Source organism: Ochotona princeps, chromosome 21, assembly GCF_030435755.1.
Source record: "Ochotona princeps isolate mOchPri1 chromosome 21, mOchPri1.hap1, whole genome shotgun sequence".
In the NCBI taxonomy this organism is placed as follows: Eukaryota; Metazoa; Chordata; class Mammalia; order Lagomorpha; family Ochotonidae; genus Ochotona; species Ochotona princeps.
The window spans coordinates 14,085,792-14,104,054 of NC_080852.1; the positions used below are offsets into that span (position 1 = coordinate 14,085,792).

Genomic DNA, 18,263 nt, shown 5'->3' on the forward strand with positions numbered 1-18,263 from the left:
TGAAGTTGCTAGTAGGGAGTCCCACCAGTTTTTTCCCCTGTTTCTTCTCTTCTTTTTCTCTTCCCCATCTTTCTTCCTTACCTCCCTTTCCTCCTTCCTGAAGTTCCCTTTCCCTTCTAGTAATTTTCCTGTGGGCTGCATTCTCCATCAATCTTTCTCTTTCAATTTGCTGGATTTTTTTCAGTCAGTTTGTTGTCTAATCTGTACAGTCAAGTTTTTGGCTATTGCATTTGATTTTTGTTGTTTGTTTTTCAGTGCTCTACACAATCAGAGAAACTTCTCTAGTCGCAGGCTATAGAAATGATCCCTGAAAGCATGGTCTTTTGCATTTGTTTTTATGGAAGCTTTTTTTTTTCAATTCAGCTCTCATACATTGTATAGTTCCTATATGCATCATTTATTTATAATTTCTTTATTTTGCAACACAGAGAGAAAGAGGATCTCCCACTCACTGTTTTACTCTCCAGATGCCTGAAAACCAGGAGCTGAGTCTGCAATCCAGGTCTCCCAGATGAGTGACAGAGACCCATGTACTTCAGTTATCACCTGCTGCCTCTCAGGGTGCATATTAGCAGGAAGCTGGAACCAGAAGCAGAGCCAGAACTCAAATCCAAACACTCTGAGATAGAATAAGGGCATCACAAGTTATCATCCTAATTCTTAACACCAAATGCCCATCCTTTACTTCATCTTTTCATGTTTTCTAGGTACCTGGAAGTGTGGCTTGTAATTGTCTAGGCCTCTTATAGTATCCGAAGTACTTGTGCATACGTTATTTTTGTTGATTCCCATTTCCCACTGACAGTGTATTAGTTCCTTGTGAACATTGTTATATCTGTGTGATGCTCATATTGTCCCCTAATTGCTTCTTTTCTGCTTGTTCACTTTCCAAATAGTCACAACAGCCAGGACTGGGTAAAGCTGTGAGCCAGGAAGTTCATTCAGGTTTCTCACGTGGACCCAAGGGCTTAAATACTTGGACCATTTTCTGTTGCTTTCCAGTTGTATTAGCAGGGAGTTTGGATAGGGAGTGGAGCACCCGGGAATTGTACCAACACCCATATGGGATGCTGCTCAATCAGTGGCTTCACCCAGCAAGCAACAACATTGGTTGCCTGCTTCTTTCCTCCTGCTGTGCTCAGTTCCATGGTACCTGGGGTGGATGGGAGTGAGTGGATATACTTTGCCCAGTCCTGTCCACCTGTCAGGTTACCCTGTATGTGGGCAGCTCATCAATGCAACAGTCAATGAGTCCCATCCTTGAATGTGCATTTTTTCCTGTCAACAAAACCTCAGCTTTGTTTATTCCAGATCAGCAGATGGCTTCAGAGCTAAAGTAATTCTGTGCAGTTTTCCATTTACTTGGTATTTCATTTTCCTTTCTGCTAGTGCTAAGATGCTGTTAAGAGAATCAACATGTTTAATGTGATAATTATTTTTTTGGTGCTCATTGAGTTAGTCCACACATCCTGGTCAGCCGTTATAGATCCATCATCTTTAATCATTTCTATGTAGAATAAGATTGTGTAGTGACTGTAAAGTCAGAAGAAGGCTAAGACAGGGGAGGATTGTTGGTGATACTTGGCTGACACCCTAGCCTTTTCCTTTCCTTTTTTGACTTTGAGCTTATTGCTTACATCTTGGGATTCATATTCTTTTCAGCATTGTCACTTACTTCAGAATGAAAAGGGGAAGATTATGCTAACTTCAGTGAAATGTAGCTCTTGGCTTGCATCTGTTCCAGATGTGGGATTGCCCACATATCAACATTTTTCTCTAAAATTGGCCAAATTTACATGATTTATTTAACATGTTTCAAGAGAAAAGGTGGTCTGCGCTGCGTTGACCTAGTAGAGAAAACCAGAGATAGCCGTGAAGAAGTAAACTGGAGCGAAAGTGTGAGCCTCCCGCTTCCTCCGCGTGATGGGAATTGCAGACTGCATGCGTTTTCCAGGTCCTGAAGTAAGCTTGCCTGCTTGGATCTCCATGAATCTCCAGCTGCGTTTCTCCCTGCTTCATGAAATGCATTTAGGGCCTCCATTTTGTTGCTCTGGGAGTGTTACATAAGATGTGTTATCTTCCGTATAATGAGTTTTTTAAGATTATGACTTACTTCTTTCCGCACTTTTGTGTCTCTTTTCTTTCCTTTTTAAAATTCTCTGTGGTCCTACTTTTTATGCTCATTACTCATCTCACACATACTCAGTTTGATTTTTTCTTTTTTTGGCTAAATGGAAATGGTTTTGCTGTTATTTTCTCGTTATTGGAGTAATCCATCCGTGCAAAAAGTAAAAAAAATGGAATACCAAAGTTCATCTCTAATAGCACTTTCCAGACATAACTTCTATTAACATTGAGAGTTTTAATAGATACCGTTTCAAACTTCCCTTTGCTTTCCTCTGCAGATGAGAGTCCTTGGGAAAGTTTGAGGGAAAATGCAATTAAAAGATAAGTTTATTTTGGTACCAAAACAATCCATACATAATTTTTTTCATAATCCACATTTTAACTTTTTGCAATCCCTTTCTGTGCATGCAAGTTTGTGTTGAGCAATACATTTAGTATGTACATGTGTGTATGAAACTAAAATGAAGTTAAACCCTGTGGCATATTAACCCCTAAAAAATTACCTGATTGTCTTCTTTGTTTTGTATTCATCTGCTTTTTATTGAGGGTAAATGTGACAAATGGGGTTGAATAGGCACAGACGGGTTGAGAAACTCTAGATCTGTTAAGATCCCCATTCTTTGCTCCTCTCCTCAGCCACCCAAACCAGAGACTGGGTTTGTCTTTTCTGAAGAGGCCAACAACAGGAAGTGATTTTGTCTTTCATTGATAATGTGGGTACATATTGGCCTCTAATTTGGTTTTTCATTCTTTCACATTTTGGAAGGACAACCAAGAGTCAACATAGATTTTAGAAAGGATTTTGTCTTGACACAGAAATTCTGTCTCAAGAAATTTTGATTGTGGAAGAATCAGAGACAAAGTTTAAGAACCAAAGAAAGCTTGAGAAATAGTAGCAGGGACAGGCATGTAGCCCATTGGCTAAGACACTTCTTCATCCTGACTCTTCTCCTAATTCTAGCTTCTCAATAAAACAAACTTGGCAGGGGTAGGGCATTAGAGCATGGCTCAAGTGCTGGGGTCCCTGCAATTTACATGGAACACCCTAATGGAGTTCCTGGAGTTGCAGGCATTCAAAGAGTAAACCAGAAGGTGTGAGATTTCTGTCTTTCTTGCAAATAAAATGATTAATTACTTAAGTAAAACCAAGTCAACTCTGTTAGTAATAAAGCAATCAGTGTTCATATGAGATAGTGCTTCCCCAGACATGACAACTAAAAGATGCTTTGGAAAAGGAAACCTGAGAAAGATAAAAAGATTTGGAAAATAAAAGATGAAATGAAATGGAAACTAAACCTGATATTACCAATCCCGTAAAAGAGGTATTAAGAATAAATGGGCAAAACACTGAGCGGTCAGCAGACACAGAAGAACAATTAATGTCCTTCGGGACCAGGGAGGAGAGCTTTCTCTGGTCCGAGCCTGGCTCCACCTCTGGACCCCCGCCCTCCCTCACAGTGACCATCGGGATCGCTTCGAAAACCCCTCACAGCAAACAAACAATCATACAAACTAAAAAAAAAAAAAAACCCTAAAATAAATAGACAAACAACAGAAAGTAGAGCTTGAAATCTGACAGGAAAGAGCTGGCATGGATTGGCTCATGCCTTGCTGGGTGGGACACAAAAATTAGTCACTCCTCACCGAGGTGTTGAGGATTTTCCTGCACACCCCCCCCCCAAAAAAAAATGTTCTGCACATTAAATGTCGACAAATATCTTGTTAGAGTTACAAGCCAGTCTAGATTATCCCAAAATCTGCCAAGATCAACAAAATTATACTTCAACACAACAAATGGCTAAATACTAAAATGAAATAGATATGAGACAGCTGAATGGTACCCTATAGCCATTTTAAGGTATATAGCAGCCGGTCCGGTCCTGTATATAAACTAAAATTGAGATGTCAATGAGCTAATCATAGGTTGTGGTTAGGACTTGTTTTTTGTTATTTTGTTCTTTTTGGTTTTTTGTTGTTGTTGTTGTTGTTGTTGTTGTTGTTGTTGTTTTTAACATACTGGTTACTCAAAACCATGTCAATTCCATAATATTGCAAATTGCTGTTGATGTTATATTGGGACTCTTAATTGACTGTGATGATATTATACCAGCTCTGACTTCAGACCAGAAATGGTCTCCACAAGAAACTGTTCAACCCATCTGGACAATAAGTAGCTGGACTCCATGCTTGGTATATGTTTGCAAGGAAAGAATCTTGATTGAATTTGAACTGTAATACTGCATCAAGGTGGAGGAATCCACCGGGGGAGGGGAGGGGGAGGGGGAGGGGGATTCCCAAAGCCTATGAAACTGTCACATAATGCTAAATATTAATTAAAAAAAAAGAATAAATGGGCAAAACAGCAAAGATAAGAAAATTAGAGACTAATTTCTGGAGATCTAGGTTGCCAATAACAAGAATTTCAGAGACTAGTGGGGAGAAAGAAGCACCAAATCAAGAAAAACACCTGGAACTGAGTTCCAGAGAGAAACGTGTAACACTGTTTATTATAGGTTGGATAGCATCACTCCAAAATTTATGTTGACCATGAACCTCAGAACATGATCTGATTTGGAATGCTAGTTTTTGCAGATGTGATTAACTAAGCTAATTTGAACTTTACTGCATTAGAGTGGAGCCTAAATCCACTGACCTGTGTCTTAAGGAAATCCCGCTAGAGAAACGGGCAATATTGGAAGGAAGCAATGAAAGCAAGAATCCTACAACAGCAGGGAAGGCCATCAAGGGCCAGAAGCAAAAGAGGAACATGAAACAGACGTTGCCGCAGAGCCTCCGGAAAGAACCAGGCCTTTGGATACCTTCATTTTTGACACCTGGCCAGCAGAACTGTGAGAGACAAAATTTCTATTCCTTTAAGCCTCCACAGTACTTGGTTATCAGAGCCCAATGAAACTAATACAAGGCTGAATCTTAAACAAAGCAAAACAAAAAACAAAAAACAAAAATGGGGACGGAGGCAGAGCAATGATTTGATTGGCTAATCCTCCTGCTTCAAGAGCCCAGATCCCGCATGGGTGCCTGTTTGTGTTCCAGTTGCTCCACTTCCTATCTGGCTCCTTGCTGGTGGCCTGGGGAAGCAGTAGAGGATGGTCTAAAGCCTTGGGACCCTGCATCTGCTTGGGAGACCCCAAAGAGGCTCCTGGCTCCTGGCTTTGAATTGGATCAGCTCCAGCCATTGCAGCCATTTGGGGAGTGAACTAGTTAAGTGGAAGATCTTTGTCTCAGTCTCTCCTTCTGCCTTTTCAATAAAAATAAATATATCTTTAACAAAGCTGACAGAAGAGAATAAATCTGCATTAAAGACAGTCACCTGGATGTTTAAGAACCTGAGGAATGAAGAGTACATTCTGAAAGTTTGAAAGGAGAAGTCAGTCAGTCCTGTCTAACATATTGGGAGTCAGGTGTGGAGAATCGATCTTTCCTCTTCAGCAAAAAGCAGGAAACTAGATGAAATGTAGCAAAAATGCTCTGAATCAAAATGATTCTCAAATCAAAGCTCTACTCATTCCATCAAATAAAAATATATAAATAATACTGTCCTGCTTGAGAGGATTCAAGGTGTTTGCTTCTATGCCAACTTCCATGAGGAAGATTTTGGCGGGTGTGCTGTGATGCTGGGAACACCACCACCAAAGCTCACACAGAATCCCGGAGCCAGGATCCTGCAATCCAGGAGACTTGTATAAAGATCAGCACCCAGAATGTCATTTGAATAGCAGATGTACACAGAAAAAACAAGAGTGGAGTGAAAGGATAGTAATCTCTGGGGTGCATTTTAAATTTTTTTAGATTTGCATATTTGTATTGGAAAATAAGATTTACAGAGAGAAAGAGAGACCAAGATCTTCCATCTGCTGGTTCACTCCCCAAGTGACAGCAATGATCAGAGCTGAGCTGATCTGAGGCAAGAGCCACAAGTTTATTCTGGGTCTCCTACACTGGTGCTGGGTCCCAAGGCATTGAGCCATCCTCTACGGTTTTCCCCAGCCACCAGCAGGGAGCTGTATGGGAAGTGGAGCTGCTAGGATTAGAACCGACCCCTCTATGGGATGCCAGTGATTAGAGGTGAGGATTTAGCTACTGAGCCATTGTGCTGGACATGGGATGCACTTCTCTGAGGAAAAAGATACAGAGATGACATGTTAGAATTAAATAGAAAATATTATTCCTAGGGTTTGGTGAGATGGATAATTTATACAAATGAGACATTTTTACTTAGAAAATCAGGAAATTAAAACACACACACACACACACACACACACACACACACACACACGATGATTGCTTCCAGAAATAAGAAGGCAGGGTGACAGTGTGCAGACTGATTCAAAAAATGACTCAAATGTGTAGGAAATGTCCAAAATCAGTAAGTTATAAAAGAACAGTACACACACACACACAAGAACAGTACAGATTACTCATAAATGCCAAAGCAAATATTATGAAAATGAGCTAGAAGGGTTGAGGACTTCTCGCCTATGAGAAATTGATCTGACATAGTCAAAAGTTAATCAAATTAACACTTTGAGGGGCTGGCATTGTGAGGTAGTGGGTTAAGGCACTGCATGCAACACCAACATCCCATGTGGGCACCGGTTCAAGTCCTGCCTGCTCTGCTTCCAGTTCATCTCCATGATGATGGCTCTGGGAAAGCAATGGAAGAAGGCCCCTGGACTCACGTGGGAGATCTAGAAGAAGCTACTGGCTTCAGCTAGACTCAGTCTTGACAGTTTCAGCCCTCCCTTGGTAGTGAAGCAGCAGATCTTTGTCCTTCTCTCTGTAACTCTGCTTTTCAAGTAAACACATACACCTTAAATAACAACAGCACCATCATAAATCATTAAATAAATTGTTTAATATTTAAACAATATGATTAAATTATTTTGACAAATATTAAAGTGAATTGTAAAAGATACTATGTGCTTTGTATTCAGTGTTTTTTTTACAGTATATTTTCCAATATGCAAGATTTTTTGGTGTTCAACTGAGAATTTCTTCAACATCGAGGAAGGATAATCTGTTTTGGAATCACTGGAGGATAGTGCAGTGGTACAAAATCAAGTAGACTGGACTTAGAGTGATTCCAAAGATTTTTCCATGATAACCTTTAAGACAGGCACTTTTGCTAACCAAAACACTAGCACCACATGAGGTAGGATTCCGTACCAGTAGGGACTACGGTTGCCACATTGAACAAAATCAGACAGGCAAGCAAATAGCAGCACCCGAGAAGCAAACATCACGCAAACAAATCAGTCAGACTGACTCTTTAAATTGGAATTTTAGAGAAATGCAATCTTTTCAAAGATATGAATGTGTCCCCACATACTGAATGGGACACGCTAATCCTAAAATATTATTCAGTATTTATTGGAAACTCAAATGTAATAGAGTGCCCTGAATTGTATGTGACAACCCTAATAGAGGTTCAGCAGGTAATGCTTAGGACTTTTTTCCCTTGATAACCCATCATGATCTGTCATCCGAGAATTATCAAAACCTGCTTGCAATCTTCCTCTGTTTTCAGGCTGTATCAACCTTTGGTGTTAATGAATTCCAGAAGGTAGCCAACCACCTACAATTCCGGAAGAGTTGGTGCATCTGTGTGATCAGTCATAAATTCATCTGTCAATGGACATTGGCTAAAATAATGACCTGAATGAGAAAGCTGGTCAAAAAAAATGACTAGTGCAGGTGAATATTCTGATAAGTAAATCTGGGAGCAGTTCCCCCTTCGTTGATGGATGAGGAAAGGGTCTCCGAAATGCAATGTGCTATCTGGCTAAGCTGACATATCCTTAGTCAAGGGCACTAACCTTGTCTAAAGGTTGTCAGACATGAAGTTATTCTTGTCCTTTCTTTGAACCCAGGCTCAGTATCTTAATAATCAGGACTGTCACCAGTCAAGCTTTTATCCCATGTCAGTGCAGTTTCTGTTCAAATTATGCCCTGGGACCTCTTTCACCTTTCATATCATTGCAGAGTCATTCATTCTTCTTCATTGGCAATTAGACGATCAGGGTTTGTATTCTCAGTTTTCAAATCCTTTCCAGAAGTCAACTCTTCAAACGGCCTGGAAAAATCAAAGAAGCCATAAATTAGTCAGTTGCATGCTTCTGTTTTTCAATTATTTCCAGCGTGGCAAAAATTCTGTCTATAATGACTTATGGGTTGAATATGTAACTTTATAATCTGATGTTTTCTGGCTAGCAAAGATCTTTGGCTGAGATGGAATATGTCCCACTAGAATGACCTCTGTAGCGCTTTCTCCCTCCTGCACATTATCTTTAAATGACAGCGTGATTTTCTCATAATTCTTTGATTTTCTATACCAAAATGTCTGTATGCTTCTCTGTTGCAAGACTGTTGATTTCGAAAAGTTTAATCCTGCCAGCAGTCTAATTCTATTCATTTTCTCCAATTTATGTCTGTTTCAGTAACTACTCATCTTCTTAGAGTTTGTACTGGATTGTAAGACTCAAGATGCCTTATGTGTGTGATTCTGAACTTAAAAAGAGGATTATTTGTGGAAAGAGACATGTAGATCCAAATTCATATGCTAACTCTTTATCTTTCTGGATCATCGTGGCTAAGTCACTTGAGCTCTTTTTTTTCAGCTTCATTTGAAAGACAGAGAGGCAGAGTGGGAGTCAGAGTGGAAAAAGAGAGAGGGGAGACGACCTCTCTTGATGATTCACTCCCTAAATAGTTGAAACATACATGATGGGCCGGGTCAAAGTCAGGAGTCTATAACTCGGCAGGTCTCCTACATGGGTGCAGGGCCCAAGCACTTGGACCATCTTCTGCTGCTTTTGCTGGCACATTGGTAAGGCATTGTCCTGGGGATCCTGATGTACAGGACATAGACAGAGGCCTAACGTGCTGTGCCACAATACTGGAATCTCCCACAAACTGTTTAAAGTCCTTTTAGCTAATGAAGTTGAGTATCTCTCAAAGGCCCACTTTTGGGGGCTTGGTTTCTAAAGTCTTAATTTCCTTCCTTCCTTCCTTCCTTCCTTCCTTATTTCTTTGTTTAAAGGCTTATTTATTGAAAGAGTTACAGAGAGAAAGAAACGGGGATTGGGATTAGAGATCTTCTGTCTGCTGGTTGCTCCCCAGATGAACACAACAGCCAGAGCTCTGCAAGACAGAAGCCAGGAGCTTCATCTGGATCTAACCATGGTGCAAGAGCCCTAGCACTGGGACTATCTGCTAAAGTGCATTAGTAGGGAGAGAGGTGAAAAGTGGACAGCTGGGACTTAAACTGATGCTCATATGGGATGGCAACACTGCAGCTGGTGGCAAATCCTAGGACATCACAGCACCAGCCACAGTCCCTGAAGTCTTACATTAGAGGGTAATGAATGAAGGGTGGAGATGAAATCCAGGTGTGGTGTCTGATGTAGGACCATTGAGAAATGCCTGGTTTGAATGCAGTTGCTAAGAAGGACTCCCAGGATGGAATCATGGAAGCTTTGCAGAATCACATGGACATGATGAATGAGTTTGCTCCCTGGCTCATCTTTAAATGCTTGCTCTGCACTGGTTCTACTGTTCTCAGCCCACATCAAATTCACGGCCACTGGGCACACCCAATCTTGCATAATGTAAGGAGCCTTTCAAGCAACAACCCTGAAGACTTGACGAGACTCTGCCACCCTGGACCCAGTGCCACCTTAAATTCCTGCTTACCCAGCACGATCATATATCCCCTAGATCTCAGTCCCCTTAAAAGCCCACTTGCCTAAGTAAGCTTCATGCCCTTTAACCTGTGCTCTCCACCAATCCTCTGAACTTCATGACCTTGTACCTGAGGGCCTTGCTCCACCAATCGCCTGAGGCATTTAACCTTGCTGTCCACTTACAGCTGCACCTGCCAATGCCTGACCACACACTCCCCGTACACACCTCAGGTCTATAAAGGCACCTCTTCCCTTTCTGTCTCTCCCTGCACTCTTCTCAGCTCTCTGCTTTCCCATCTCCTTTGTTCTCCCTCTCTCTCTCAGTTCCCTCTCATACACTCACTTTCTGCACCTGAGTTCTGTCTGCCCTGTGGCTGCTCCTCCCGCCAAAATAAAGGATCTCTCATGGGGCTCGCCTGCTGTGTCTAGCATCCTGTGTTTGTGGAGAAAATATTTTCAAAAAGACACCTCATTTGAAAAAGAATACAAATGTTGGTTCCTTTTTTACTACGTGTTCATGTGCATGTCATCTGTGGTTTGGAAATAAAAGAATATTTTGTGCCAGCTCCCTAGAGTAAGAATTGCTATGCTGTGGGGAGGCAACTTTGGACGCTGTAGTCCTGGGACGAGTACAGTCAGTGACTGTATGCTCTGCTTGCAAGCCAATGGGTTTTATTGGTTTAATGACTTTAGCAAGATGCAGTCATGTTTTTCTTATTTACCTTTGAGAAATTATGTCAACAAAGTTAGGTTCTTTTGATGGGCAGGTGAGTCTTTGTCCAGTGGCTGACCTGGAATTTCTTTGACAGAAGCCAAGCAATTATGGCAAGTTTTGTCAGTTATGAAAGCATTTCACTTTGGATGCATTTAACCTGGTAATTTGGGTGCAAATGATAGTGCTTTGTTGGTGCTTTTCTGTAAGAAACTTGCCCAACTGTGGCAAAAATCTGTGAATTACTCAAGAATGACACAGATATCACTTTCCTACAAAAATTAGAACCCAGATATTTTTGGAGGTAGTTGTTATGTTGAGGTCTGGGGCCAGCCACAATTGGTTTAAATTATGTCACTACTGCTTGTATTTGCACATTGTTCACTTGTAACGTGTTAACCGTTGGCAAAATTTTGTTCTCTGTCCCTTTTACACCAAAACCCATATCCTTTCTTAAATCCCTACCTAGTCCTGAATTGCAACGCACTAGATGCAATTTGTGAATTGGTTTAGTGGAGGTCCCAGACTCCATTACTGGAGTCTGGGTTGGAGTCGGCCCCCAAGACCCACATGAAAATAGAAGGCTGTGCAGAGAGAAGCAGGGGGAGTGTGGGATACCGTCTCCAACTGTTCATTAACTGAACTTTCACCAGCCAACTTTGACCACAAGCATGGATTGCTATTGGGACAAAGCAACCCAAGCGAGCAAAACCCAGGAGATTGCTGCAATGTGTTGGAAGATGTGCTGTTCAAGTGATGATTTAGAGACTAGCATGAGAGATATGCTTTTCTTTTGGAAAGATGAAGAGAAATTGCGATGCATGCCTTATTTTGATTTTAGGTTGTGATTGGTGTTCTGTCTTCATAAAGGATATGCTCGGTAGATGCTTATCGCTTCAGCATATTTAATCACTTCAGTCCTAAGAATTAGATGGGCTCTGCAATGTGAGTCTCAACTATGCTATTAACCAAGAAAAACCGGCAAGAAGCAGACTGTACAACTATGGAAATAGCTAACTGAAAGAATACATTTTCCCAGTGATATGAAAGTATAAGTTTAGGGCACACAGTTATGTTTAGTACATTTATGGAGAGAAACCAGAAATAGGGATACAAAAAATCTTAGAAATAGATATTACCCAAGTTAACCTGCTTGCTTTTAAACATTCATAGTTTGGTTGTTCATTTGGAATTCAGAGATGGGATATTTAACATGATAAGAATTTTTGGAAAGCATATATGCTAGGGTAGGGATGAGGAGTGCTGCTGAAAAACAGTGTTATGTCCCCGCATCTTCACATACATCCTGAGATGATACATCTCACCAATTAGACCTAAATCACCACAAAGCATACTGCTTTACTGACATATTCCCTTCTGCAGAAAAAATTCTTGAGTACCAAAGGATGTTACCCCTGCACTTCTTCTTAAGTGTTAGAAGCCCACCTTTCACTGAATTTTATAAATTTATATTAACAGTACAAGGCAGTTAAAGGAGGAAGTTGGCAACAGGACGTTAAAATGGGAGAGAAGGATCAGAGTGGGGACACAGTGGTTTAATCTACTGCTTGAAATGCCTGCACCCCCATATGGGAGTGCTTGTTCAGGTCCTGGCTGTCCCAGTTCTGGTCCAGCTTCAGAAGGCTTCTAGGAAGCCAGTGGAATATGAACAAAGATCAGGATGCCTCTTAGTTTCAACCTGGCTTCATCCTGGCTGTTGCAATTATTAGGGGAGTTAATCAGTGGATGGAAGCTTTATATTTCTGTCTCTGTCTCTTTTGGTCCCTCTGCCTCTCAAATAAATATAGATAGATAGATAGATAGATAGATAGATAGATAGATAGATAGATGTAAAGAATAGAGCAAAGGCAGTGGAATGAGAAAATATCAACAGATAATAAGGAAGCTCTTATGAAGGTGTCAGTGTTTCTATTTGCATAACAGTTCTAACTACGTGCCTAGTTTCCATGAAATATTTTATGTCACCTTAGGTTGCATCACACATCCATCAAAGCAGTGAACTTTTGCGCAGTGCCTCTCTTTCCATTGTTGTGTGTGAACAATGTGTTTCAAACATTCCTCTACATAGGTTTATTGCTGCTGCAGGCCACAGCATTGACTGCTGGGATATTTTACTAGAAAAAGGGGAAAAGAGATTAGCAGCCAAATGATTCCACTGTCTATACTCTCCTGGCTTGAATTAAACACCCACTTGTTGGCTACTGACTTTGGATACCTATGGATGTGTTTGCCCAAAGTTATTACTCTCTGGGTATGGGTACTCCACATCTTTAATAATTTGCTGAGATCATGTGGTGAAAGTGATAGCTTCATTTGCATGAGCTGACAGCACCTTGGATGCAGCTCGCAGCTCTCAGCTCTGCTGATTTTTGCAGACAATGGTGAACAACCTCTAGGCTTGTTCAGGTTGCCTACTGAGAGCAAAGTTCATTCCAAGTGTTCTGGGAAAATCAAATAGAGGTTGGACCCATTGTAGTGAATTTGTGCCAGGTATACAACAAGACTACTCAAGCAGTTAACTCTTTTTCACTGAGCCTTCTTGGAGAATCATAGTGGGACCATTTGCTTCTGAATCACGTGGAAAACTTTTTCCACTTTCTTGTCAATGATGTCTAGCCATGATGTACAGGTGATGTGATGATTCTTATAGGACAGCCTGGTATTCTGGGAGGGTGAGATGAGAGAGAAAGGGGTCACAATATTAATCAGGTTAGGGCTTTAGACACAAAGTGTAACTCCTGATTTGTAATGAAGCTGAGATTCATCCTGGAGTGTTCTTTAACATCTATACCAACTCTTGACTTTGATGCCTGGAGTTGGCCTTTAGAATAAGGCCCTGCCTGCCAAGTTCTTCATGATTCCAAGCAGGTTAGTATTGTAGGTAAACAATCCTTTGACATTGATTGGAGAGATGGTAATCTCTACTTGAAAGGCTATGGGTGTGGGACTGCACACTGTTATCCCTTCCAGGGCTGTGGTCCTCTGAAGTTGAGGTTTCTCAACTCCTTTAGAATCACCTGGAGAGCTAGAGATGTACTGATTCCTTGTCTCACCACTGGCCCTAACTCTGGAGGTTGGCTTGGACATTATGTCTTTGAAGAACTCTCCATAGGAGACTGAGGATTGGAACACTCAAGCATTTATTTTAAGGACTTTGGTCAGGATAAATCCCTGTCCTGGTGCATGAATCTAGTCTGTTAATCTAACTACTGTGGGCTTAGTACTGTTGTCTGATATAGGGGGGAAGTGATTGTCCCTCCCAATTGCCCTGTGAGTAAGGATTAATGTTGGGAAAAGCTCAGCAAAATGCTTGGCACACAATCGATACCCCCTATAAGTTAACTATTAGTTAGCTTTTGAGGCAATGTGAATCCTTAGAATCCAGATCTGTTCACACCTTCCCCATTCATCAAAGTCAAAACAAGATAGCAGCAGTCCTAGCTGAGAGTAATTGTTTTCTGTGTTGCAAACAACATGGAGTTCTTCCAATTATTGCCTCGTCTTGTCGATATGACTACTCCCTAAAGTAGACAGTGCCATTGTCTGCAGCTTCTAAGGTATCTGATGTGCAAAAAAGTGATGTCATGTGTCCAGAGTCCCAGCTCTTATAACTTGCACGTGCTAGTCTGCTATTTTAACACTGGTCGGTTCCCAAAGCCCCCATGCCAAGTAGACTGTATAGTTTCATCCCTGGCCACTCTTCTCCAGGAAGAATTTCCAGACTTTATAAAACAGAAGTTCTAGCAACACTTTTCCTTGTTTCTTTTTCTTCTGCACCAGCCAAAGGATTGCTCTTTGATGCATGTCCTTGTGGGTCTATGTGTGTGGGGGGCTAGGGGGCAAAGTGTGATATGCATCTTCTTTCTACCCATAAGAGTCACTGTCCTTCTACCTAATTTGTCTGTTTCGCACAACTGTGACTTGGGATAATGAAACTCATTTTGCTTACCTTCTGTGCAAAGACTGTAAGCATCTTAAGGACAATTGAGATTGTTAACATCTAGGCCTTCACCTGCTGCTGGTGACAAGGGAGGTGTTGGGGAAATAAGGAGCTCTACATTGAAAGCAACTAACTGAGCACGGGTTCAGCAGGGATTTCCATGAAGATATCCTGTGTGACTGAGGTTGGGCCAAGTCAAATCCAGGAGCTAGGAACTCTACCTATATGTCCCACATAGGTGACAGGGATTCAAGGAATTGACCTATTACCTGCTGCCTCCCAGGGTACCCATTAGGAGGACACTGGAATTGCAAGTGGAGCTTGCAATTCAGGTATTCTTATCTGGGCTATGGGCATCCCAAGAAGAGTCAGTCTCTGTGCTGAAAGTCTGTCCTGGTGTGGGCTTCTTCAGCAGCGTTCTGTTACAGAATCTGGCAGTGTGGAGGTGAGAACAGGAGAGCACAATCCTCTGCTCTCTAAAAAGCCAGGAGCTGAATCTATGGCTTGAGTTCAGCCAGACAGGCACTCTGAATGGAGTCTGAAATCTTGAAGTTGTGGCACAAGGAACAAAAAAAATGCTTGAAGGAATTCCTGGGGCAGTTGATGGCAATGTCATTGACAATAGCAGTGTTGGCAATGTTCTGAACAGGCTGCTACTGGAGAGAGTTGTTGCATTTTCTCTTTCCACCAAACCGGCCCTTAGGATCCTTCCATCCCTAAATCCAGTTACCCATTCTCATCAAACCCTCTTTATTATTCTGGGATGGACTAGTTGGTTTTACTTTCTAACAGCAAGGAATCCTATTGGAAATATGTGGGTATTTTTGATTATCTGAATTTTGTAAATAAAGAATTCCAAGTACAAAGTCATCCCTCTTTTAAGAAAATTTAACTTGAGACAAAACCATAGGGCTGGGACCCAAGAGAACTAAAATTAAATTCTCATTCTGTTGCCGTTTAGCAATTGAGACTTCCAGTAAATTACTGAGGGATTTGTCTCAGTTTCTTCAGCCCTAAAATGGGAACAGAACCGTTTTCTGTCTGTGGGTTGGAGTGAATGCCCCATGAGTGGGCAGCAGAGCAGCTGAAGGTCTGGGCATCTTGTCAGTTATGCGCAGGAGATGGCATTTGCACGGCTGATGCATGCATAGGTGGGTGGTTTTGATGTGGTCCTTTAGTGCTGTAACTTTGTTCTTCTATTCAGCACATGCTAATGACTGGTGTTTAAATTCATGAATTCACTCTAGAGAAATTTATTAAGTGCCCACTATTTGCCAAATACCGTTTTAATTAGCATTTTTATGAGGAATCTATCATTTACTGTCAGTTTGTCATTTTCTTCCAGGCCTGTGGAACAAACTAGAGTCCTCTGTCTGCAGGGGGGATATCACAGACTTTTTTCCAGGGCTCACACCGTGTGGCCTAAGGGTCATATTTTCCTTTTTCAGAAAACATGCATGACTCAAGGGCATCTAGGAAGCAGCCTTCCTTTCTGACATTTTTTTCCTTTCCTCAAAGAAAACAATTGTAATTGTGCAAGTTGCCCTCTTGGTACCTTATTTTTCTCTGGTGACTTCTGAAGATGTGAGAGGTGGTGAGGGAAGAGGGGTGTGATTAGGAAGCATGAAGACTCTATTTGAGTAAGGATTGGCCAACCCAGCAAGAGAACAAATTCAAACATAAGCCCAGCCAGCAGTGGTTTGTTCTTGGGAAAAAGAAAAAAAAAAAAAACATCTAACAATGCTATAAATACTTTGGCAAATAGAACCAGAAAATCCAATCTGTTAGGCAATCTACTTTCAATGGCTAGATCCTCCACGTTCCTTTTTTTTTAACCTGGCACACAATAATTGTGCATATAAATGAGCACAGTGGGATAATTCAGTGCGTGGTGACAATGCATAATGATCAAACCAGGGCCATCAACATGCCCATATCCTTAAATATTTAGAATTTCTTTGCATTTGGTGCATTTGAACTCCTTTCAAACTCTCTATGGAAATAATAACTAAAGAAACCATAGCATCCTTGTATTGCGAGCACTAGACTGTATCCCTTCTAGCTATACTTCAGTATGCTTCTGTGTAACTGTATGTTAGCAGTCATTATCCCACCGTCCTTTACCCTCCTTCTCCCTCCTGTTCTACCCGTTAACAACCTCTATTATGCTGTCTGCTCCTATGAGACCAAATGTTTAGCTTTCATATATGATTGAGAACATGCAGGATTTGTCTTTCTGTGCCTTTTTCACCCACTAAGGAAATATTTTCTGAAAACTTTGATTTATTGCTTAACAAAAAGTGGGGGGAAGTGAGATCTTAGTGAGTATAACACGCATGCTATAAAATCAAGTTTCTGTGATACACTCAGAAGCTTCCACTATGTGACTGGCCATCCAGGAGTTCTGAATATGGTTACAATTAGCAGGATCGGGTGAACCCCTTGTTGGGGTGGCGGGGACATTATCTGGAATGGTTAAGTGTCACAGAAAGACCCCTTCTTTCCCAGTAAAGAGTACATACAGCTGGGAGAGCTCTTTGCCCTACTAGGACTAACAAATAATGCTATCTTCAAGTGCTAATTTCTGTGGAATTCTCCCAGATTTTGTGTGAGAAAGAACACCAAGAGCCATTTCTAATGCTAACCACTTCTTGAGAGTATACGCAGAAGGGAAAGTTTCCCGGCTGTGTAACTTCTTGTGATGACTCAGCATTTCCAGAGTGCCTGCACTCACCACACACACACACACAGAGCAGGGGAGTTCACCGCGTGAAGGGTCCCTCTACCTCTGTTCCACGGAGGTGACTATTTCGTGTGCAGAGTCCGCCTGTGCTGGAATCACCTCTGACTCACCACTTACAAGCAAGCCTATGCAAAGTGTATTATGAGAACTGTGGATTCCCCGAATGCAGAGACGATCAAATTCAGCCTTCCCCTGCCCCCTTTTTTTGTAGAAGACATAAACTAGGCAGCCTAAATGAAGACAAGGGATCAGGATAGGTGTCATGCTAGAACCCAAGATTGAGAATTTCAAAATGCTTTTAAAATGGAAGCTTTTGAAGATGGACCAAAGTTTCAATGTGGATATGTCAACCTATGCAGTAACATCATTGCACACCCTTTATCACAGTTAATCATTTGTGGTTAGTAGCATGCTTTCTAAAGTAAGGCAGAGGTGAGGAAGCTAGAAACAAATATCGTTTTCTGTGGTATGTAGCCTGTGAGAGCAGAGCAGAGAAGCCTAAAACGTGTGAGTCTTCCTGTGAGAGGCTCGGTGGGCTTGATGACCTTGATGCTCGTGCTATAGTTGTTATGGCAACAGAAAAGTGAAGTGATGGTTGCTAAGGGACACTGCACTAAAGCAATCTCCTTCACTTACTGGTCACTCGACTTTGGAACTCAGAAATCTGCCCAGCGCGAGAATGAGTCAGCAGGACAAATTCTGAAGAATGAGCTATAAAAATCAATCTGTGGTTACTCGGATGTGTTCTTAAAAGTCCTGAAGTTTTAAAACCACTGAGGCAACTGCTTTTAGAGTTCGAATGACTTACATGAGGGCACAAACTTCCAAAAGGCACAAGTGTTTCAGTTAGCACATCTGTGAAGCTCCCCAGGCCCAACAATGCCACTTCATTTATAAACAGGTGATTTTGGACATAGGTGATATATTCACAGTGTAAATCTTTGGCTTCAGAAAGATCAGCAATGTTAGTGAAGTAGAAGCTCAGGCTATCCCTGAATGTGACTAACAAGTCATTAA

At 41.5% G+C, this 18,263-nt stretch overlaps 1 pseudogene; it reads right to left on the reverse strand.

The window, feature by feature from the left end:
• Positions 1-233: 233 nt before the first annotated feature.
• On the reverse strand, positions 234-323 carry LOC118760326 (small nucleolar RNA U3; annotated as a pseudogene).
• Positions 324-18,263: the final 17,940 nt, after the last annotated feature.